Here is a 7,500-nt window from a genome sequence, read left to right as displayed (position 1 = left end):
TACGTATAAGCGAAAACTCGATGTAATATCGAGAAATCACCCGTACCGAAAACTCTTCACTTTGGAAGAAGTTTCCATTTCAGAAACCGTTTTTACGAGTCATAGTTACATATTATTTCGTTTCAATATCTCTGCGCTGTACGTATAGTGAAGCATTTATTTAATATTTTACTTCATCGTACCGAAAAACTCTCCGCGAAGAAGAAGTTTTCTCGCGCATCGAGAAAATATTTAGGCGTTCGAGACGCACAAAACATTAAGGGGACGTAATATCATTTCTGAATTTCGGAATAAATATTCCGTTTCAAAATTTTTTAGCCTCTCGACTGAAGGCGTTGTAACGAACAAGTTCGTTCAACACCACTATCTAATTCATTTTTAAAATAAATTTTATAAAACCTTTTTTGGCCCGTTTTAGAACGGTCGGTTTTATTCTATCCCTTTTTAATTTTTAGTAGCCTGTGCCGCTTGAGTCAGTACAACGTACACACCAAAGTGCATACGAGTCACCAGCCTCATGTTAAAGGTTCGTCGCATATGTGCCATTTGGTCTTAGACGCCGACACGCGACAATGCAGTGTGGAGAAAATCCTGCATCGATACCGAGAACACGAACAGTCGAGGCAACACGAAGTTACGCACGAGGAGCGGTGGACTAGTTCTCAACCGAGGTCATAGAATAGCCACGCGCCCGACTCTGTTCCGTCTGGTACGATCGGACCGAACGTCTCCTTATAGGTACCGAACGGCCGGCCGGATGGTCGGCGACGCCGGCCGTTACGCACGGGCGCTTACGATGCTAACGCGCGATCCGAACGTGCCAATTCGAAAGTGCGGTAAAACTTAGCGCGAAAAAATCGATTTTTCAAAAAGTTGTCAAACACGCTAAAAAGTATACGGACGATGTTTTAACAATTATTTTACGAAATTTAATGACAAAATTAATCGAAAAAAAATTTTTTTTCCTTTTCTCGCCAAAATAAATACCAAACGAATTTCTAACGTAATAAACGAGTAACAAATAACAGTATACGTCCAAATAACATACAAGAATCGAGAAAATATTTATATTTTTTCAAAAAATTGAGCAAAAATCTCTCCGCATAGTCGGTTCGGTGCCGAGTCCGAACGTACCAAAGTCCCTCCGGCATAGTCGGTTCGGTGAATCGACGACTGACAACCTATATAAAAAACGATTAAAACCTATAGAATAACGTATCACTAGAACATTTATACCATTTTGGCACGTTCGGATTCATAATTAACGAAATTATCGAAAATTTTTCATTGCGCATAGTCGGTTCGGTGAAAAGGTGACTGACAACCTATATTAAAAATGATTAAAACGTATAGAATAACGCACTACTAGAACATTTATACCATTTTGGCACGTTCGGATTCATAATTAACGAAATTATCCAAAATTTTTCGTTCCGCATAGTCGGTTCGGTGAAACGATGACTGACAACCTATATAAAAAACGATTAAAACCAATAGAATAACGTATTACTAGAACATTTATACAATTTTGGCACGTTCGGATTCATAAATAACAAAATTATTGAAAATTTTTCGTTCCGCATAGTCGGTTCGGTGGACCGTCTGATGCGAGACAATGTCCCACCGGCATAGTCGGTTCGGTGAATCGACGACTGACAACCTATATAAAAAACGATTAAAACCTATAGAATAACGTATCACTAGAACATTTATACCATTTTGGCACGTTCGGATTCATAATTAACGAAATTATCGAAAATTTTTCATTGCGCATTGTCGGTTCGATGAAAAGGTGACTGACAACCTATATTAAAAATGATTAAAACGTATAGAATAACGCACTACTAGAACATTTATACCATTTTGGCACGTTCGGATTCATAATTAACGAAATTATCCAAAATTTTTCGTTCCGCATAGTCGGTTCGGTGAAACGATGACTGACAACCTATATAAAAAACGATTAAAACCAATAGAATAACGTATTACTAGAACATTTATACAATTTTGGCACGTTCGGATTCATAAATAACAAAATTATTGAAAATTTTTCATTGCGCATAGTCGGTTCGGTGAAAAGGTGACTGACAACCTATATTAAAAATGATTAAAACGTATAGAATAACGCACTACTAGAACATTTATACCATTTTGGCACGTTCGGATTCATAATTAACGAAATTATCCAAAATTTTTCGTTCCGCATAGTCGGTTCGGTGAAACGATGACTGACAACCTATATAAAAAACGATTAAAACCAATAGAATAACGTATTACTAGAACATTTATACAATTTTGGCACGTTCGGATTCATAAATAACAAAATTATTGAAAATTTTTCGTTCCGCATAGTCGGTTCGGTGGACCGTCTGATGCGAGACAATGTCCCACCGGCATAGTCGGTTCGGTGAATCGACGACTGACAACCTATATAAAAAACGATTAAAACCTATAGAATAACGTATCACTAGAACATTTATACCATTTTGGCACGTTCGGATTCATAATTAACGAAATTATCGAAAATTTTTCATTGCGCATTGTCGGTTCGATGAAAAGGTGACTGACAACCTATATTAAAAATGATTAAAACGTATAGAATAACGCACTACTAGAACATTTATACCATTTTGGCACGTTCCTATTCATGATTAACGAAATTATCGAAAATTTTTCATTGCGCATAGTCGGTTCGGTGAAACGGTGACTGACAACCTATATTAAAAATGATTATAACGTATAGAATAACGTATCACTAGAACATTTATACAATTTTGGCACGTTCGGATTCATAAATAACAAAATTATTGAAAATTTTTCGTTCCGCATAGTCGGTTCGGTAGGCCGTCCGACCGGGACCAAGTCCTTCCGGCATAGTCGGTTCGGTGAAACGATGACTGACAACCTATATTAAAAACGATTAAAACCTATAGAATAACGTATTACTGGAACATTTCTACCACCTCGGCACGCTCGGATTCATAAATAACAAAATTATTGAGAATTATTCGTTCCGCATAGTCGGTTCGGTGAAACGATGACTGACAACCTATATTAAAAACGATTAAAACCTATAGAATAACGTATTACTGGAACATTTATACAATTTTTGCACGTTCGGATTCATAAATAACAAAATTATTGAAAATTATTCGTTCCGCATAGTCGGTTCGGTGAAACGATGACTGACAACCTATATTAAAAACGATTAAAACCTATAGAATAACGTATTACTGGAACATTTATACAATTTTTGCACGTTCGGATTCATAAATAACAAAATTATTGAAAATTATTCGTTCCGCATAGTCGGTTCGGTGAAACGATGACTGACAACCTATATTAAAAACGATTAAAACCTATAGAATAACGTATTACTGGAACATTTATACAATTTTTGCACGTTCGGATTCATAAATAACAAAATTATTGAAAATTATTCGTTCCGCATAGTCGGTTCGGTGAAACGATGACTGACAACCTATATTAAAAACGATTAAAACCTATAGAATAACGTATTACTGGAACATTTATACAATTTTTGCACGTTCGGATTCATAAATAACAAAATTATTGAAAATTATTCGTTCCGCATAGTCGGTTCGGTGAAACGATGACTGACAACCTATATTAAAAACGATTAAAACCTATAGAATAACGTATTACTGGAACATTTATACAATTTTTGCACGTTCGGATTCATAAATAACAAAATTATTGAAAATTATTCGTTCCGCATAGTCGGTTCGGTGAAACGATGACTGACAACCTATATTAAAAACGATTAAAACCTATAGAATAACGTATTACTGGAACATTTATACAATTTTTGCACGTTCGGATTCATAAATAACAAAATTATTGAAAATTATTCGTTCCGCATAGTCGGTTCGGTGGGCCGTCCGAGCACGACCAAGTCCGTCCGGCATAGTCGGTTCGGTGAAACGATGACTGACAACCTATACTAAGAACGATTAAAACCAATAGAATAACGTATTACTAGAACGTTTATACAACTTTGGCACGTTCGGATTCATAAATAACAAAATTATTGAGAATTATTCGTTCCGCATAGTCGGTTCGGTGAAACGATGATTGACAACCTGTATAAAAATTGTTCATAACCGATAAAGTAACGTATTTCTAGCACCGATATACCGTTTCGGCACTTTCGGATACATAATTAACGAAATTATCGAAAATTTTTCATTCCGCATAGTCGGTTCGGTGAAACGATGACTGACAACCTATAATAAAAACGATTAAAACCTATCGAATATCGTATGACTAGAAGATTTATACCGCTTTGACACGTTCGGATTAATAAATAACAAAATTATTGAAAATTATTCGTTCCGCATAGTCGGTTCGGTGGGCCGTCCGAGCACGACCAAGTCCGTCCGGCATAGTCGGTTCGGTGAAACGATGACTGACAACCTATACTAAGAACGATTAAAACCAATAGAATAACGTATTACTAGAACGTTTATACAACTTTGGCACGTTCGGATTCATAAATAACAAAATTATTGAGAATTATTCGTTCCGCATAGTCGGTTCGGTGAAACGATGATTGACAACCTGTATAAAAATTGTTCATAACCGATAAAGTAACGTATTTCTAGCACCGATATACCGTTTCGGCACTTTCGGATACATAATTAACGAAATTATCGAAAATTTTTCATTCCGCATAGTCGGTTCGGTGAAACGATGACTGACAACCTATAATAAAAACGATTAAAACCTATCGAATATCGTATGACTAGAAGATTTATACCGCTTTGACACGTTCGGATTAATAAATAACAAAATTATTGAAAATTATTCGTTCCGCATAGTCGGTTCGGTGGGCCGTCCGAGCACGACCAAGTCCGTCCGGCATAGTCGGTTCGGTGAAACGATGACTGACAACCTATACTAAGAACGATTAAAACCAATAGAATAACGTATTACTAGAACGTTTATACAACTTTGGCACGTTCGGATTCATAAATAACAAAATTATTGAGAATTATTCGTTCCGCATAGTCGGTTCGGTGAAACGATGATTGACAACCTGTATAAAAATTGTTCATAACCGATAAAGTAACGTATTTCTAGCACCGATATACCGTTTCGGCACTTTCGGATACATAATTAACGAAATTATCGAAAATTTTTCATTCCGCATAGTCGGTTCGGTGAAACGATGACTGACAACCTATAATAAAAACGATTAAAACCTATCGAATATCGTATGACTAGAAGATTTATACCGCTTTGACACGTTCGGATTAATAAATAACAAAATTATTGAAAATTATTCGTTCCGCATAGTCGGTTCGGTGAAACAATGACTGATAACCCATTAAAATAATGATCAGACCTGTTAGAGCATTGTATTCTTAATACTCCTATATGGTTTTGGCACGTTCGGATTCATAAATGAGGATGTTATTAATAAGAAATCGCTCCGCATAGTCGGTTCGGTGAAACAATGACTGATAACCCATTAAAATAATGATCAGACCTGTTAGAGCATTGTATTCTTAGTACTCCTATATGGTTTTGGCACGTTCGGATTCATAAATGAGGAAGTTATTAATAATAAATCGTTCCGCATAGTCGGTTCAGCGGTGAGTTCGTGCACGACTAAGTCCCACCGGCATAGTCGGTTCGGTCAAACTATGACTGACAACCCATTCCAAAAACGATTGGACTCGTTAGAGCAGTGTACTCTTAGTACTCCTATATGGTTTTGGCACGTTCGGATTCATAAATGAGGATGTTATTAATAAGAAATCGCTCCGCATAGTCGGTTCGGTGAAACAATGACTGATAACCCATTAAAATAATGATCAGACCTGTTAGAGCATTGTATTCTTAATACTCCTATATGGTTTTGGCACGTTCGGATTCATAAATGAGGATGTTATTAATAATAAATCGTTCCGCATAGTCGGTTCAGCGGTGAGTTCGTGCACGACTAAGTCCCACCGGCATAGTCGGTTCGGTCAAACTATGACTGACAACCCATTCCAAAAACGATTGGACTCGTTAGAGCAGTGTACTCTTAGTACTCCTATATGGTTTTGGCACGTTCGGATTCATAAATGAGGATGTTATTAATAAGAAATCGCTCCGCATAGTCGGTTCGGTGAAACAATGACTGATAACCCATTAAAATAATGATCAGACCTGTTAGAGCATTGTATTCTTAATACTCCTATATGGTTTTGGCACGTTCGGATTCATAAATGAGGATGTTATTAATAATAAATCGTTCCGCATAGTCGGTTCAGCGGTGAGTTCGTGCACGACTAAGTCCCACCGGCATAGTCGGTTCGGTCAAACTATGACTGACAACCCATTCCAAAAACGATTGGACTCGTTAGAGCAGTGTATTCTTAGTACTCCTATATGGTTTTGGTACGTTCGGATTCATAAATGAGGAAGTTATTAATAATAAATCGTTCCGCATAGTCGGTTCAGCGGTGAGTTCGTGCACGACTAAGTCCCACCGGCATAGTCGGTTCGGTCAAACTATGACTGACAACCCATTCCAAAAACGATTGGACTCGTTAGAGCAGTGTACTCTTAGTACTCCTATATGGTTTTGGCACGTTCGGATTCATAAATGAGGATGTTATTAATAAGAAATCGCTCCGCATAGTCGGTTCGGTGAAACAATGACTGATAACCCATTAAAATAATGATCAGACCTGTTAGAGCATTGTATTCTTAATACTCCTATATGGTTTTGGCACGTTCGGATTCATAAATGAGGATGTTATTAATAATAAATCGTTCCGCATAGTCGGTTCAGCGGTGAGTTCGTGCACGACTAAGTCCCACCGGCATAGTCGGTTCGGTCAAACTATGACTGACAACCCATTCCAAAAACGATTGGACTCGTTAGAGCAGTGTATTCTTAGTACTCCTATATGGTTTTGGTACGTTCGGATTCATAAATGAGGAAGTTATTAATAATAAATCGTTCCGCATAGTCGGTTCAGCGGTGAGTTCGTGCACGACTAAGTCCCACCGGCATAGTCGGTTCGGTCAAACTATGACTGACAACCCATTCCAAAAACGATTGGACTCGTTAGAGCAGTGTACTCTTAGTACTCCTATATGGTTTTGGCACGTTCGGATTCATAAATGAGGATGTTATTAATAAGAAATCGCTCCGCATAGTCGGTTCGGTGAAACAATGACTGATAACCCATTAAAATAATGATCAGACCTGTTAGAGCATTGTATTCTTAATACTCCTATATGGTTTTGGCACGTTCGGATTCATAAATGAGGATGTTATTAATAATAAATCGTTCCGCATAGTCGGTTCAGCGGTGAGTTCGTGCACGACTAAGTCCCACCGGCATAGTCGGTTCGGTCAAACTATGACTGACAACCCATTCCAAAAACGATTGGACTCGTTAGAGCAGTGTATTCTTAGTACTCCTATATGGTTTTGGTACGTTCGGATTCATAAATGAGGAAGTTATTAATAATAAA

This window comes from Megachile rotundata, unplaced genomic scaffold (genome assembly GCF_050947335.1).
Source record: "Megachile rotundata isolate GNS110a unplaced genomic scaffold, iyMegRotu1 scaffold1281, whole genome shotgun sequence".
NCBI classification, from domain to species: Eukaryota; Metazoa; Arthropoda; class Insecta; order Hymenoptera; family Megachilidae; genus Megachile; species Megachile rotundata.
Note: the sequence above shows the minus strand (reverse complement) of the source record.